General features: G+C 47.0%; 1 pseudogene; it reads left to right on the top strand.

Moving 5' to 3' along the window:
* The window catches only part of LOC118577662, a 30,468-nt pseudogene extending 15,791 nt beyond the window's left edge, over positions 1-14,677 (top strand).
* Positions 14,678-17,704: the final 3,027 nt, after the last annotated feature.

Below are 17,704 nucleotides of genomic sequence, written 5' to 3'. Positions count from 1 at the left end.
ATCCTCAGTTCCTGTGCTGTAAGACCCAAGCAAGAAGTTTGAAGAGCCTCCCAGCTGGGACATGCCTCACAGTCCTGCATGACACTGTCTCTGTAACTGTGCCTCACCCAGGAATGTGACATGTGGGTGGGAGACATCACCAATCCTATTGCTATGTAAATATGTGTTTAGTTTGTGAGGTTATTTTTTCCCACAGTGCTGGGGATAGAAGCCTGGCCCTTGTACTCTATCACTAAGCTACTTTCATAGATCTCTATTTTCTATTTTATTTAGAGTCAGGGGCTTGTTAAGTTGCTCGGGCTGGTCTTGAACCCATGCTCCTCTTGCTCAGCCTCCCAAGTATAACAGCCCTATGCCTGTATTGAAAATAAAATGTTTCCTTGTAGGCTTACATTTTGAATGGTCAGGCCCCTGCTTGTGGCTCTATTTGAAGGCTGTAGAGCCTCAGGAGGTGAGGCCTGGCTGACAGAAGTGAGCCTCTAGGGGTGGGCCTTTGAAGATTGCACCCCCCATTTCCCATCTAGCTCTCTTTGTTTCCTGGTCTGTCCCATGTCAACAGTCACCATCACGCACTCCAGATGCCACAGACCCGCTTTGCCTCACAATAAACTGGACCCTCCAAAACCATGAGCCCAAACCAACTTTTCTTTCCTTCAATTGTGTCAGATAAGTTGTCATAGTGACTGATGCCTTGGCTTGGGCCTGGACATATAGAAGACAAGGAACGAAAGGAACAGGATGCCACCAGGGTAAGTCAGTCCCAGAGCGAGGCTGTCTTAGTTTCCTTTCCTGTCACAGATTAAAATACTCTAACAAAAGCAATTTACGTGAGAAAAGGTTTATCTTGGCTCACAGTTCCAAGTACAGTCCTCCATGGTGGAGAAATCAAGGCAGGAAGAATTTGAAGCAGCTGGTCATATCACATCCACAGTAAGAGATGGAGATGAGAGCATGCTACTGCTCGGTCCCCTATTCATGCAGTCCAGGCTCCCAGCCTGGGAATGGTCCTGCCCACCACAAAAGGGGTCTTTGTAGCTAGAGTTTTCCTGGTCCTGCCTGGCCCATGGTCAAGACAAATCTCTCTCACCTGCCAGTCCCACAGCTACTTAGACCCAACCAAATAAACACACAGAAACTTATGTTGCTTACAAACTGTATGGCTGCAGCAGGCTTCTTGTTATCTAGTTCTTATATCTTAAATTAACCCGTATCAGTCTATAAGTTGCCACGTGGCTTGTGGCTTACCAGTACCTTACATCTTGCTTCTCATCATGGTGGCTGGCAGTGTCTCTCTGACTCAGCCTTCCACTTCCCAGAATTCTCCTCTCTCCTTGTCCCGCCTATACTTCCTGCCTGGTGACTGGTCAATCAGTGTTTTGTTTATTAACCAATCAGAGCAGCACATTTGACATACAGAACATCCCACAGCAGGTCTTTCTACATCAATTAACAAAATCACAATAACCCCTCACAGGCAAGCCCAGACTCCCATTTTCCAGGTGATTCTAGAGTCTGTGACACTGCTGGTCCTTCCAGATCTTTATAACACAGGAACTGGTGAAACTGAGACTTGAGGGCACCTAGCTGGAGGCCTGGTGGTATCAAGAGGAGCCATACTCCCAGCAATCAGCATGAGGGATATTGGGGACAACAAGGGAACTTGAGAATGGGCTGTGGAGTGGAGAAATGCAGATGAGGGTTAGGGAAGTGGCTTGGCTGTTAAGAGAGCTTGCTTAGCAAGCCCAAGGCCTGAAGACCAGGGTTAAAGTTCCCAGCACCCACATCAGGTGTCTCCCAACTGTCAGCAATTCCAGATTCAGGGGCTCCGTGTAGCCTCCAGGGGATTGGTCTGGCCTCCAGGGATCTGTCTGGTCTCCGTGGCACCTGAGCATATGTGGCTCACATATATGGAGAAATAAACACACAAACACATAAAAAATTCCAATCAAATAAGTGCTTTTGTTGTTGTTGTTGTTTGTTTTTGAGGCAGGGTTTTTCTGTGTAACAGTCCTAGCTGTCCTGGAACTCACTCTGTAGACCAGGCTGGCCTTGAACTCACTGAGATCTGTCTGCCTCTGCTTCCCATGTGCTGGGATTAAAGGCGTGCGCCACCACCATTCAATAGATTTTTTTTTTTTTAAAAGAAGAAAGATACAGTTAGGTTGGCAGGAAGAGGCTGGAGCTGTTATTGACAGCAGACAGTAGGATCTCATGTTGATTAAAACATTCACATTCATAAAAGGAGGCCAGACAATAAGATGTTTACAGCAAGACTCACCAGGGGCGCAGAATGACAGCTTTGTTTCCTTATTTTTTTGCTCATCTGCATGTTTAACTTCCAGGATAACAAAAGTTTGTTAATTGTATTTTGAAACAAGATCTCAAATACTTAGACTCAAGCAATCCTTCTGCCTTGGCCTGCTAGATAGCTAAGACTACAGACTCTGTTACTATGCCAGGTCCTTTATTTTATTTTTTGTTGCAGGATATGGAACCCATGGCCTTTTATACTTGAGGCAAGTGCTGTGCCACTGAGCTACAGCCCCAGCTCTTTAGACATTATTTTATTTATCAGTTGGGGATATAGCTTGATTGGCATAATGCTCACCTAGTATTCTCAAAGCCCTGGGTTTGATCCTTAGCTCTGCCAGTATAAACTGTTTGGCCTCAGGCATGGAATTTTTTTTTTAAAGATTTATTTATTTATTATGTATACGTGTGTATGACTGCAGGACAGAAGAGGGCACCAGATCACATTACAGATGGTTGTGATCCACCATGTGGTTGCTGGGAATTGAACTCAGGACCTCTGGAAGAGTAGTCAGTGCTCTTAACCTCTGAGCCATCTCTCCAGCCCGGAATTATTTTTCTAGGCTTCAATTAACCTGGCATCCCATGCTGTTGCTTTTTGTGGTGGTGATGGTGGTGGTGGTGGTGGTGGTGGTAATGGAACACAGGGCTTTGGACTTTCTAAGCAAGAGTTCTACCTCTGCCTGGCTGTGGTGGCACACACCTTTAATCCCAGCACTCGGGAGGCACAGGCAGGTGGATCTCTGTGAGTTCGAGGCCAACCTGGTCTACAGAGTGAGTTCCAGGACAGCCAAGGCTACAAAAGAAAGCTTGTCTTAAAAAAATTAAGAAAGAAAAAAAAAAAACTGCATCCCCAGCCTGTTAATGTCCCCATTATAAATGATGTTGAGTGCAGGTCCTGACTCCCAGGTCTTGTTGAAGGCCCTTTGATGGGTCCTTAATAGTGGGTCCCAGTGCTTGGTGGCTAAGAGTTATGAATGTCATTTTTATTGACCATTTACCATGCATATGACTGACTTGTGGCTGGTGTGAAGATGGTGAGGGGGATTATAGCCCAGCTTTCAAACCCCTCACAGAGCATGTACTTGTCCAGTTCAGCATGTTTTGCTGATCCCATCTCAGGGAAGGTCTCCGCAGGCCCAAACCTCCAGTCAGCTCTGGCCTGATGCCATCCCCAGGACCACTCACCTGTTCTTCTGACCCCCTTCTCAGCCACCCGAAGTTGGCTGCTGCGCTCTGCTTTTTGTGACCGTCATCATCACACACGTGGCTTGAAGGACAAGGGTGCCGAATGAGTGCCGGGCGGCTCCTCCGAGGACTCTGTAAGATCTGCAAGGACATCGTTTTGGTCACAATAGCTGTGTGCATCTGTGTGTGCGTGAGTGTGACCTGTTTATATATAAACACAGAGTAATCTTTCATGCTTCTTATACACACAGAATTTTCTGGGAACGAGACTATTGTTGCATGGGAAGGAAGATTGTCCTTTGTTTTGTTTGGCATCTTTCCAAGACTTGGTGCCTAATTCATGTCACTGGCAACAGGGCGGCTCGTGGTGTCTGAGTCAGCCTCATAGCCACCTGTGTCCACTGCCTTTGTGGCTACTGTGGTCCTCACGGTCACATCTCCAGGAGCAAATGTGGGGCCATGAAATCCCTGCTATAGTCAGTTTGCACCCTGCATCCTGAAATTTGTATTATTTTATTATGGATTGCTTTTCATTTTTCCTTCACAGTATAGCTCAGATAGTACATTGATTTTTTTTCACTTGTTTAAAAGTATATGTGCACACAGGTTAGATTATTTATGAATTTCATTTCCACTCAGTAAAGAGGGCATTGGGAAATATTTGTCATCCACATAGGAGCCAGGCATGACCAGCCTGCAAACCACCACTCAAGGGCCCACATTTGTGTAATTCAAGAGACCCGTTTCTGAACTGGCCTCGGCATCAGCCATCAGCCATCAGCCATCAGCCGGGAAAAATTTGCTGAGACGAAGTGTTCAGCCGCTCGCTTGCCTGTGGGGTGTGGAGCCTGCCCCCACTGCCCTTCTGTTAAATCACCCAGGTCTGGAACTGGCCAGAGAAAAGCAGCTGCTGGGGAAAAGGAGCCAGATGTTGCCAGAGGTTCCAGGAAAGAGCCTCTTCCCATCCAAGACTGAACCAACTGGGAGGCAGAGGGTAAGGTATGTCCCTTCCTCTGTGACTTCATATGCAGACCAAGTGGACTTTGGATGTCCCCATCCTTGAGCCTGACCATTCATCTGTGAAACTGCCTAGTCTCTGGCTCCGTGGGAATACCATAGCTGCTGTTGGACAGATCAGTAGACACTTTGCACAGAGACAGGGCCAGGCGTGCCCAGAAGCTCCTACTACAGACGGCTATCAGCTAAGTCACTTCTCTGCAGAGGGCATCCCTGGGACCCAGTGGATCTTAGAAGGGAGGGCAGAGAGGGCCTGGCACTGGTGCCCAGGTTAGTGCTGATGTTCTTTCTTACTCTGGAGGTCCCAGAATTGAACTTGGGTTATCAGCCTTGGCGGCAAGCACCCTTACCCACTGAACTGTCTCACCAGCTCAGTAGCAGAATTTTGATATATTCGTTGGCTCAGAAATCAGCACAAAAGATGACTGCAAATTCTGGAATGCTTTTCAGGGAATAGATGGTATTAATCACCAGGGCACATGCATACACTTAAGAGCCTTTGTGTTGCAGAAGCCAAATGCTTTCGAGTGAGGCTGCCTATGAGGCACACAGGTGGGAAGCAGGAAAAACACAAGGGGAGCAACTGATGCTTCTGCCTCATGATTGCCCCAGGTTCCAGGTCATCCCACTGAGGAGAATCTGGGTCCCCACCGAAGTCCTGATCTATGCCGCTAACTGCTTGATGGTGCAGGATCTGGAGAGAGGCTTTGACTGAATAATGCTGCAGTTTGGATAGGGTTTGAGTGTGTCCCCTGTGGTTTCATGGTCTGAAGTCTGACCATGTCTCCAAAGATGTGGCCCCTGGGAGATTAGAGTTAGGTAAGGTCATTAGGTGATGACCCATGATTGAATCCTACTAGATTTACAAGAAGAAAGAGAAGAATACCCTCTATCTCTCTCTTCCCCTCCCTCCCATCTCACCACATGAGATTCTGTGTTGCTTAAGGGTGCCGCCAGCAAGAAGGCCATTGCCAATTGCAGATACTTGCCCTTGAATGAACTTTCAGAACTGTGAGTCAAAGTCTGTCTGTCTGTCTATCTGTCTGTCAGTCTGCCTTCCTTCCTTTCTTTCTGTTTTAAAAGTCTCTACGTCTGAGTATTTTGCCTGCATATAGTATGAGCACCGTGTGCATGTAGTGCCCAAGGAGGCCAGAAGTCTGTATTTGATCCCCTGGAACTGGAATTACAGACTGTTGTGAGCTGCCATGTGAGCGTTAGGAAGTGAACCTGGATCCTCTGCAGGAGCGGGAAGTGCTCTTAATTGCTGTATCATCCCTCTAGCCCATAAGCCACCTTTCTTTCTAACTCCTCCAGTCTACAGCTCTGTGTGAGTTACAATAGGAACAGGCTGACATGGGTGGACTCAGTGCCACTCATTAGCAAGCCATCCCACAGGTTTTATAGGCAGGGATCATCCTCAGGAGGGGTGAACTGTTCAACTCATAGAGAAGTGCCTTCAAGTTGGAAGCCAGGCCAGGACCATCAGCTGTGACCAGTTTCAGTGGATGGAAAAATGAGCAGGCTGGGACCATATCCCCCAAAAGGTGCCTGGAAATTTGGCTAAGGCTGAAAAGATTTCTGGCAAGTGTATGAAGTGACCAGGATTGTCTTCCATGATTGGTGGGAGTAAAATGAGAAAACCACTTTGGAAAGCAGGGAACATGGATCATAACACACTCCAAACATCTACCCCTAGGAATATACTTAACAAAGATGGGTGTATATCTGAAGAAAAAGAAGCAGAGGAAGGAGAGGAGGAGGGAAGAGAGAAAACAAAAGAGAGAGGAGGAGGAAGAGGGAGAAGAAGGGAAGAGGGGGAAGAGGAGAGAAAGGAGGAAGAGGAGGAGGAAAAGGAAGAAGCAGAGGAGGAGGGGGGAATGGAAAGCAGGAAGAGTGGGTAGAGGAGGAGAGGGAGGAGGAGGAGAGAGAAAGAGACCATCTAGAGATAGAAGCCAGCTTCCCTTAGTCAGTAAGGGCAAGGCATGATGGGCCATGAGCTAGAACACGTTGTACAGGTGCCTCTTTCCCCAACAGACAAATAACTCTTGGTTTGGGGTTGGGCCAAGGGCATGTGCATAGCTCATGCGGCTTTCTTTCTGGCTCAGTCTGAGATTTGCTAAAAAAGAAAGAAGAAAAATGAAACAAGAAAGGAAGACCCATCTCAATAAAGATGATCTCAGTCTCACCCACTTTCCACCAGAAGATGTATAAAATCCTGCCAGGCTGTGCAACATGATGGTTCCTCCCTCGGAGCCCCTCCCACTCTCTGAAGATGTTCCTCACTTTCCTTCATAAAACCATGCTCACTCTGTTCACTTCTCTATGTTTCCTTAATCTTCTCTGGCATGAGACAATGATCTCCAGAGCCACTGGCTGGGGTGGCTTTGGCGGCCATTGACTGTCCAGCACCCTAGCTCCCTGAGCTAAGGAGCCATTCAGTATCAGACACTTGAGCATTGGTGAAGTTATTGTCTTTGGATATTTTGGTCTATGGTCTTGGAGATTATCATCCATAGACACTGAGGAGCTGCTCTCCCAAAGAACAGGTGTCAGAGATCTGAGACTAAACCCAAGGTCTCCTGAAGCCATGGACTATTCTGAGAGACCCACCGGACACCTGCCTCCGTGTTGTGGGGTTCAAAATTGTGCTTGCTTCCCTCATTAACTCTGATCCCAAAAGACAGGAAAGCCTTGTGAAAGGCTCCAGGTCCATTGGGACCCATTCCAAAGTCGTCCTCCTTTATGTTACCTGAAAAGCCACCTCTGGCTGCCATTTCAGAGGGAATGGATGATGGTTCAGGAGGTTCGGTCCTCGTGTTCAGTTGAGAGAGCTTCCAAACTCAGGACAAAGTGGAGTACTTGTCATGCACCAAAGACCACACCTAGGCACCACACTGACACTAACAGCTGATATTGGTAAACTCACTTTCCAGATTGAGAAACGGGCTTCTAAGAGGATCTCCAACAGTGAAGCAGGAGAAGACTTCAGAGCTGGATTCTCTTGGCTCTGAATTGCTGTTGGAGACCTGCCTGCCTGGGCTAATCCTTTTCTTAGATCATATATCATACATGCCTCATAAGGAGGCAGAGAAGAGGGGCAAAGTCTGTGATTATTGGTATGGATGTTTGCTTCCACACCAAACATGGCAAGGGCTCGTTACCCAGGAGTCAGCATGGTACAGGAGGCTGATAACTGCTGGAGTAACTTCCTGCATCTCTTCCCTCTTCGTGAACCAACCTTTTCCCAGAAAGGAAACTCTGCGATGAGGACCAGAAACGGGGTCCTGGTGGAAGGAGCTCATCTTGAATGGGCCGGAGCAGGGCACATGGGAAGGGGCACACCTGATGCACTGAGTGGAAGGAACCCTGTGGTGGGAGCAGCTTTTGGTTTGGGTCATAGGCCAGCCTCCACCATGCTGTGCAACCTAAGGTGCCTTTCTCTCTCTGTGCCTCTGTTCCCTTGCCAGTACAACTCAGGCATTGATGCTCATGATTATCTTATAAGGGTTCATTCACAGAGTACTTCAGTCACTGGGGACAGAGCATAAGTCAGGCCTGGCTCTTGCTCCTGGAATGGAGTTGAGGCCATGAAGATTGCTATGGAGGAGAAGTTGCCTCTCAGCCCACAGACCCTAGCCAGTCTGAGTTTGGCTCAAAGGATAAAGAACAAGCTTGCTCTCACTTGGACGTTACCCTGGAGCCCTCAAGCATGTTCCTATCTCCCCAATACTCCAGGCCCTGCTTAAGATCTACACAGCAGGAAGCTTCAGCTTTTAGGGGTGCTCTCGCCCCTGTTTCCTGATGAACCTGATGAGAGACATAAAGTGCCCTTCTCAAAATCTGGCCAGGAGGGCAGATGACACTGTGGATAAAATTTCGAACAGGTGACCTAGCCAGGGGCTAGAATCTGTGCACAGGCCAAGGAGGATGGAGGCCAAACAGGCCAGAGGTGGCTTGCTCTCTCCAGGGACAGGCGGGCTGGATTCTGGACAGTGTGGGGCCCTGGAAAGGTAGCAGGGCAGAGGTCAATTCCAGCTTACATGTCAAGCCCTACACCAATCTCCAGATGAAATAAAGCCACCTGGGTTAAAAGGGAACTTCAGAGAGGTAGGCTGGTGGGCAGGGGGAGGAAAGAAGGGATCTTTAATTGGTGTGTAAAATGAATGAAAAAAATTCTTAATAAAAAAAGGGGGAACTTCATCTGGACCACAAATAATATTTTGGTATAAACATATCTTGGCAATCTTTGGACTATATTAATACTTTAAACAATTGTTGCTGTTGAGCTGAGATTCAAATTGAATCTCTTTTTTATTGTTTTTTTTTTTTTTTTTTTTTTTAAGAAACAAAATCTTAGGTAGCCCAGTCTTGATTTGGTTTAAACTTTTTTTTTTCTTTAAGACAAGGTTTCACTGTGTAGCCCCAGCTGTCCTGAAATTCTCTATGTAGACCAGGCTGGCCTTGGACTCACAGAAATCCATCTGCCTCTGCCTCCCAAGTGCTAGAATTAAAGGCGTACACCACCGCTCAGCTGGCTTGAACTTTTTATGTAATGGTAGATGGCCTTGAGAGCCTGGTTTTCTTGCCTCCACTTTCCAGTTCTGGAATTACAGACTTGCATCACTGCCCTGTTTTTACAGTGGCTAAATTGGCCACCCTGACCACCTCAAATATACACTGAATTCAGAACACAAAAGTCCCAGGTTTGAATCCCAGCTCTAATTCCAACAGGTTTGCCTTACCAACTCACTGACCCACTTTCTTACTTACAATATCCTCCTTCCTAGGTATTGAGTGATTGTTTGCAAGTCAGTGAACAAGAGCCACAAAGTCCTGGGATGGTCTGTATGGGAACAATGGTTTCTCTCATAAAAAAAGATAACCATTTCATCCTGAGATGGATGGGGTGTTCTCTCTCTCTCTCTCTCTCTCTCTCTCTCTCTCTCTCTCTCTCTCTCTCTCTCTCGTGTGTGTGTGTGTGTGTGTGTGTGTGTGTGTGTGTGTGTGTGTGTGTATCTATGCATGGGCATGCACATCCTCAAGTGGATGTCAAAGGACAACTTTCAAGAACCAGTTCTTGGGCTGGAAGAGATGGCTCAGAGGTTAAGAGCACTGTCTGCTCTTCCAGAGGACCTGGGTTCAATTCCCAGCACCCACATGACAGCTCACAATTGTCAGCAACTCCAGTTCCAGGGAACCTGACACCCTCACACATGCAGGCAAAACACCAATGTACAGAAAGAAAGAAAGAAAGGAAGGAAGGAAGGAAGAAAGAAGAAAGAGAGATCAGTTCCTTCCTTCCATCATGTAGATCACAGCAGTGAAACTCAGGCTGGTGGGAAGTACCTTTACCCTTTTGTGCCATTCCACCAGCCCATGTGGATGGTTTGTTGTTGTTGTTGCTGCTTGTTCGTTTGTTTTCTTTTTTAAAAAGGATTTATTTATTTATTATGTATACAGCCTGTATGCCTCCAGGCCAGAAGAGGGTACCAGATCTCATTACAGATGGTTGTGAGCCACCATGTGGGTGCTGGGAATTGAACTCAGGACCTCTGGAAGAGCAGTCAGTGCTCTTAACCTCTGAGCCATCTCTCCAGCCCCATGTGGATGGTTTTTAAAGGGCTTCATAAGCCTGGAAAGGAAAAGAAAATCTGAGCCCAGCCCCTGGACCATGGTGGCTCCCAGGATGTGCTTGCTAGTCTGATTTGTGTTGTGGCTCACGCTTTTTATGAAAAGAAATTGCCTTACCAAGTTACTTTCACTTTGTTTGGGTATTTCTTGTACAGCACTGAGAATACTCGTTTCTAATAATGTAATTGAACTTTGTTTCTCATAGTTCTCAGGAAAGCCTAAGATCAAGGGCTGATTCAGAGTCTGGTAAAGGCTGGCCTTTCATTTCAAAATGGTGTCTACTGGTCATCTTCCTCATTCTGTGACAGAGTACCTTACAAAAGCAAGTCAGTGAAGAAAGGGTTTATCTTGGCTCGTGGTTTCGGGGGATATAATCCATTATGATCATAAGGCATGGCAATGGGAACACGAGGCACATGGTCACATTGCATTCACTGTCGGGAAGCAGGGAGAGATGAAATCTGGTTTTAGCTCACTGTGGTGGTCTAAATGGGAATGGCTTCCATAGGCTCATATATTTGAAGACTTTGTCCCCAGTTAGTGAAACTGTTTGGGAAGGGTTAGGAAGTGTGGCCCTGTTGGAGGAGGTATGTCACTGGGGGTGGGCTTTGAGCTTTCAAAAGCCCACACCATTCCTAGTTAGCTCTCTGCCTCATGGTTGTTATCTCCGTATGTAAACTCTCAGCTATATGCACCATAAAGCTCCATCCCCATACTTGCCTGCCTATTGCCAAACTTCCTGCCACAGTGGTCATGGTCTCCACTACACTCTGGAATTGTGAGCCCCCAATTAAATGCTTTTTTTTTTTAAAATAAGTTGCCTTGGTTGTGGTGCTTTGTTGCAGCAGTAGAAATATCACTAAGACAGAAGTTAGTTAGTACCAGGTGAAAGAAAAACAGTGTTGGTTGGTGGTGCTAGTTACCAGGGAAAAGTCGCGAGCCACGGCCACAATTATGATTACTAGAGTTACAGAGAGCTTTATTAGAAGGGAAAGGGGGGAGGGAGAGAGAGGAGAGCCAGGTCTGGAGGGAGGGAGAGATGTCAGGAGCAGGACAGAGAGCGGGGGAGCAGAGAGAGAGGGTGGGAGTCCCATTCGGCTTTTTAAGGCACAGATTGCATGACCAGCTGGCAGGTACATAGTTGCCAATGCCCATTGATGATGTAAGACATAAGACCCCAAGGAGTGAGGGCAGGATCCTAACACCAGGGACTGGGACACATTGCTGTGGCCCACCTGCCTACGAGGAATGTAGAGACTTTGGGACTTTGAACTAGAGGAGAGTGGTTGAATACTGTGAGGGGGCCTAATGGGCCATCCTAGTAGAGCTTAGAAGATAGTGCTGTGAGCAATGTGCCTAGTCCAAGAGTTTACAGAGGGGCACGAGCTTAGCAGCTGGGTAAGAGATCATTCTTGTGATATTTTTGGAAAGAATATGCCTGTTTTTTGACCTTGTCCTAAGAGTCTGCCTGAGGCTAAATTGAAGATGTTTAGACTAATTTCATCCGCAGGGGTGACTCTAAGCCAGTCTAGTACTGACTGGGTCGTGTGGTAATTAGGGATCACTCTTAATGCTGATCTGCAATGAAAAAGAGCATGCAGGACAAAGAGAAATACAACATGTACAGTTGAAGGGAAAAAGAGTACCAGGAAATTTAATGTTTGGAGCCTTGATTTGTGCTCAAAGGGACAAGAAAAAAAAAATGGAATAAAGGGAGTGGTGCCTTCGTGTCAAGACCCCACTCAGCTACTCCTGAGACTTGTGAAATTTCCCTCTGTCTGAAAAGCAACTGCAAAGGAAATTTTATGCAAATGTAAATCAAAGAGGTAGCCAGGTTCCAGCCCAAGCAGGCTGCAGAACTTGGCTGTTTGGGCCCTGTGGTTCTGGCTTAAGAATCATGAAGGATACAGGAGGAAAGGAATTGTGGAATCTTCCACTGCAGTTAAGGAAAGCCAGATCCCTCTAAGCCCTTTGACAGCAGACATAGAGCTACAGGATTAGGAGCTTGCTCTGCTGGGATTTGGCCTTGCTTTGGTCCAGTATTCCCTCACTCTGCCCCTGTTCCTCCCTTTTGGAATAGCAATGTATATCCTGTGCCATTGTATGTTGGAATTCTGCAATTTAAAAAAAAATTTCCAGGTTGTCATAATTAAGAGATTGCCTTGAGTCTCAGAGGAAACTTAGGATTTTTATACTATATTGAGACTGTGAAAGCTCATGGGTACTTTTGAAATTGGACTGAATGCATTTTCATTATGATATGGCTACAAGCCCATGAGAACCAGGGCGTGGCATGTGATGGTTTGGATGAGAATGGCCCCACAGAAGCCTTCAATGTCTCTTTTCCTCAGTTACGAGTCCACAGTCATCAGTAAAGTTTCCTTGCCCAGAGGAGCCAGTGGCAGGCCGCATGGATCATGGACATCCACATGGTCTCTGGCAGCAGCATGGATCACTAACTTCAGCATGATCTGCGCCGGATCATGGACATCAACATGGTCTCCAACAGCAGCACGACACCACTTGGAGGAGACCCAATCCAGAATCATTCATCTCAGACATCTTGTTGTTGCTCAGAGTCAGGGTAATCATGCGGCTATACAGCAGTGTCTGGGGCAGGACTGTTGAGAGCTTCAGGTTGCTGTACTCCCCCCCCCCCAGGTGCTGGGCCCCCCACCGATACCCCAGGTGTGACAATTATGTTTGCAGCCCAGGGACAGCTCTGTTGAGGTCTGGTGTCCCCAGGCGGGGGGGGGGGGGGGGGGGGGGGGGAGTGGCTCCATGCTGCTTGAGGGCTAGAGGGCCAGGTAGGCTGGTGATGGCCCAAGGAAGGCCTTGATTGACAACAGCAATCTCCTTTGTCTGCAGCAGCCATCTCTCATACGTGTCACCATCGTGTCTCTCAGGCTTCACATCTTAATACCATCATCTTGGGGGTTAAAGTCCAACAAAGGAAATTGGTGGAATGCAAATATTTAAAGCCTAGCAGATCTGTTTATAAAAGTTCTGAAGTGGAAAAAAAAAAACCCTTATTATGTATCAGCAGCAGACCACACTAGCAAGATATATATATACACACACATCTAATGAAAATTGGATAGCAATGAAAAAGAATAAACTATGTCTACAGTCTAACAATGGCTGTCTACCAATGGAAGGTACAAGAATCCAGTAGTTGCTCAGTCCATGAGGCTGGATGTCTCAGTTGGTCTTCAGTGTACAAAGAATCCTGAAGAAGCAGGCTCTAATGCCAGTGTAGGAATGGACTTGCCAGCAAGAACAAGACAAGCAGGCAAAGGGAGCAAGCTTCCTTCTTCTATGTACTTGTGGGCTGCGAGTAGAGGCGTGGTCCCAGTTAAATTGTGTCTTCCCACCTCGAAGGTCTAGAACAGATGTGAATCTTTCACTTCAAATGATTTAATTAAGAGAAAAAAAAAATCTCTTGCCAGGTGGTGGTGGCTTGTGCTTCTAAAATCCCAGCACTTGAAAGGCAAAGGCAGGAGTATCTCTATGAATTCGAGGCCAGCCTGGTCTACAGAGCAAGTTCCATGACAGCCAGGACTACACAGAGAAACCCTGTCTTGAAAAACAAACAAACAAATGAAGGAAAGAGAGGTGGAGAGGGAGGGAGAGAGAGGGAGGAAGGAAGGAACGGAGGGAGGGAAGGAGGGACAGAGGAGGGGGAGGGAAAGAAAGAGAAAAATTCTTCAAAACAAAACAACAACAAAAAACCTGGGCAGTGATGGTGCATGCCTTTAATCCCAGCATTTGGGAGGCAGAGGCATATGGATCTCTGATTTCTAGGCCAGCCTGGTCTACATAGCAAGTTCTGAGATAGCCAAGGCTACACAGAGAAACCTTATCTCATAAAACCAACAAAGACTCTTTTCCCCTGGTATGCCACTGAAGATCGTATTGTCATGGGCTACCACTCCACCCGGTGTTACCAACGATGTGAGAACAAGCTACACTTAAAGTCTTGCTTCTGCTAAGACGTCCCTGATGCCAAGATCTGCATCTTTGATTTGGGGCGGAAGAAGGCAAAAGTTGGTGAATTCCACTCTGTGGCCACATGGTGTCAGGTGAATGTGAGCAGCTCTCTTCCAAAGCCTGGAGGTTGCTGGTATTTGTGCCGACAAATGCGTGGTAGAGTTGTGGCAAGGCTGGCTTTCAAATTTGAGTGAGGCCCCACCCTTTTCATGGTGCCCAAATCAGCAAGATATTGTCCTGTGCTGGAGCTGACAGGCTCCAGACAGGCATGTGTGCTGTCTTTGAGAAGCCGCAGAGCCCAATGGCCAGGGTTCACGTTGGCCAGGCCATCGTGTCCATTCGCAGAATTAGGAACGTGACTGAGGCTCTAGTTCCCTGGCCACCAGAGGATCCACACCTCAAAGATGTGGGATTCACCAAGCTTAGTGCAGACGAGTTTGAAGACATGGTTGCTGAGAAGCGGCTCATCCCTGGTGGTTGTGGGGTCAAGCACATCCCAAATTGCAATCCCCTGGACAAGTGGCAGGCTCTGTGTTCCTGAGGGTTTACACATGTTCTCCTGTACCCTACCAAATCAGGTTCAGTAATACACCTTACATCTAGTCTGGGAAAAAAAAAAAAAAAGACCAAAAGGAAAAAAGGAACAAATCCCTCATAGGTGTGCCCAGCCATTTGGGTTTTAGTTAATTTCAGATGTAGTCAAGTTGACAACCAAGAATAGCCGTCACAAACACCAACTATGTGATTGTATTAGTAGGGAGTTTACTGACAGACAAAACCTGTCTACAGGACAAAAGTTCAAATAATGGGTGCTTATAGGGAGGAGGATTTGGACTGTGAAGGACACAAGGAACTGGAAATGTTCTGAATCTTCACTTGGTTGTGGTAGTAGGTTAAGTACACATATAGAAATTGGTCAAGGTACAGAGTTTACTGTGTTTGAATCATATCTGAGAAAAAAATGGAGTCTATATTTTAAGAGCAATGGGAAACCACAGCTGGGGTTTAAGCAGTGACTTGACGTAATTTGATGTTCATTTATAAAAGGTCACTCAGCTGGCTGGAAAATGGATGAAAGGTGAGGGCCGCTACAGCTGCTCTTAAGACAGCCAAAGGCACCCTGTTGGGAGAAACTGATAAAAATGGGCAGAAATGCATTTTTCAAGGATATTTAGAAGAGGGCTGGGGAAACGGCTTGGTGGGGAAGGGTGCTTGCTGCCAGGCCTGACTGCTTGAGTTCAATTTTTGGAACTCACATGGTGGAGGGTTAGAACCAATGAGCACAAGGTGTCCTCTGATCTCCACATCTGCACTGCAGGGTGTATATGCATGACCATGTACACACACACACACACACACACACACACACACACACACACACACAAGAAAGAAAAAGAAAAAACATTGGAATAAAAAATAAAGAGATGCTACGAATAAATGTGAGAATTAATGGATGGAAGGAAGAATAGATGGAAAGGTGGATGTATGGGTGGATAGAAGGAAGGACAGATAAATAGACGGATGAGTAGATGGACAATGGGTAGGTTTGTGGAAAGAAAGAAGGAAGAAATTATAGATGGAAAAGTTGGGGGGGGCTGTGGATGCAGAGAAGATGGCTAGGCTTACTGGTGGGTGAATTGGTGGGTAGGTGGGGGTGGGGTGACACATTGGATGGATAGCAAAAGAATAGATGTGTAGGTGAGTGGGATTATGAATGGGTGAACAGGTAGATGGAAGGGTTCCTGTAAGTCACCCAGCTCTCTACTCTGGCTTTTGGTGTCCAGAGAATAGAGATGACTCATACTATCAGTGAGCACACTAAGTTTCCCCTGAGACATCTGTGTTTACACTGCCATCATTCCCCAGTGCCCCAAAGAGAAAACCTAGTTACTACAATGCCCACCAAGGAGCAAACACTTACAAATAGGCTGTCTTAATGAGATGAGAGGATCTCCCAATCCTCGGGACATTCGAGGGAAGGTTCTGGTGATGCCCAAATGAACAGGGGTGAGGCTAGAGTGGAGAAACTTCCTAGTCCTTCCCCCGGGAGGCTTAAGGTTGCACGGTCCCCTCTATTATTCCCAGCAGCAGACTACCATCAGGATGGTCTCTTCCTTTACCACTCTTGCTAAGACACTCTCATACAGAGGTTGAGCTGTTATCAGTGAACTAAGTTAGTTTAGGTCAAAGATGTGGGCTTGTGGCTCCTTCCTGGTGAAGAGAAGAAGTCACCCCTTACTTAGGACGTCAGCACATTTGATGATGGCTGACCTTCCAGTCCTTCGGATGCCAGCTAAGTCATGTGGCCCAGGCCCCACCACTTCCAGTCAGTTAGCCCCTGTGATCTGATACTGATTCATAGCAGTGGGCCAAGGGAAGACAGAGAGGGCAAAGGTTTGGCAGTGCAGGGACAGCAGCTGTTGGCAGAGGCAGGAAGTTCTGAAATCCTGACTGGAGATGCCTAAGATGGTCCAGAGAGGGTGCTTGCTCCAGGTGCCCCAAACTCCAATTCACATGCATTTCCTAGACTTTGCAACTGGCTAATCTCTCTCCCTGTGGGAGTCTGACAGCTCAGCCTCCAGAGCTTTATTCTCGCCTCCCTAGGCTGGCTGAGTTTGTGCTATTTGGATAAACAACATTCCCCTCTTGGGATGCCAGCAACAGACTTATTTACCTGGTGGCAACCGAGCAGTTCCTTCCCACTTACCCCCATCTGAGATGCCAGGATAAAGAGCAGGAGCTGGCACCTTATAATACTCAAGGGTGGAAGACCTGGCCCCTGAGGGTGGTCAAAGTTCTCACACCAGGGCTGGAGAGATGGCTCAGTGGTTAAGTGCACTGGGTGCTCTTCCAGAGGTCCTGAATTCAATTCCTAGCAACCACATGGTGGCTCACAACCATCTTAATAGGACCTGATGCCCTCTTCTGGCCTGCAGGCATACATGCAGAACACTCATACATAAAATATAAGTAAATAAAATTAAAAAAAAAAAAAAAAGTTCTCACACCAGCTACAGGGATCCAGGGCTGGGTACCACAAAGTCACCATGCTCCAGACCTATGACTTCATCCAGTAACTCATTATCTTACATCCAGGCTAAGAAGTAGCCATGGTATTTCCCTCTGCCCCCAGCCATGAACAGACACTTTATACTTCTAAACCTTGTGTGTTTTGAATTCTTTCAACCCTTTGCAGAAGTCAAGAGTGTCTTAGAGGCACTTTCTCCCTTAGGCTGTGTGTGTGTGCGTGCGTGTGTTTGTTTTTGTTTTTTTGGTTTGTGTGTGTGTTGGGGGTGGGTGGGTGTGTAGTGGGTGAGATCACTCAGTCCAGGCCTCCAAGGGGCAATATGGTTAAAAAAACAAAAACAAAAACCATATGGGTAGTGTCCAGCTCAGGAATTTTGCAGTCACTGGCTGAACCATCCCTGTCTACAGCTGCTGTGAGAGTCTGGGGCAGGGTACAGTTGTGCCAGCTGTTGGAGACAAATTATACTATGAAACTCAGCCATGAGTCACATTCCAGCACAGGGGAAATGTGCAAAAGTTATACGCCGTCTTGGGGGGGGGG

Source organism: Onychomys torridus, chromosome 1 (assembly GCF_903995425.1).
Source record: "Onychomys torridus chromosome 1, mOncTor1.1, whole genome shotgun sequence".
NCBI lineage: Eukaryota > Metazoa > Chordata > Mammalia > Rodentia > Cricetidae > Onychomys > Onychomys torridus.
Note: the sequence above shows the minus strand (reverse complement) of the source record. Positions and strands in the feature narration are given on the sequence as shown.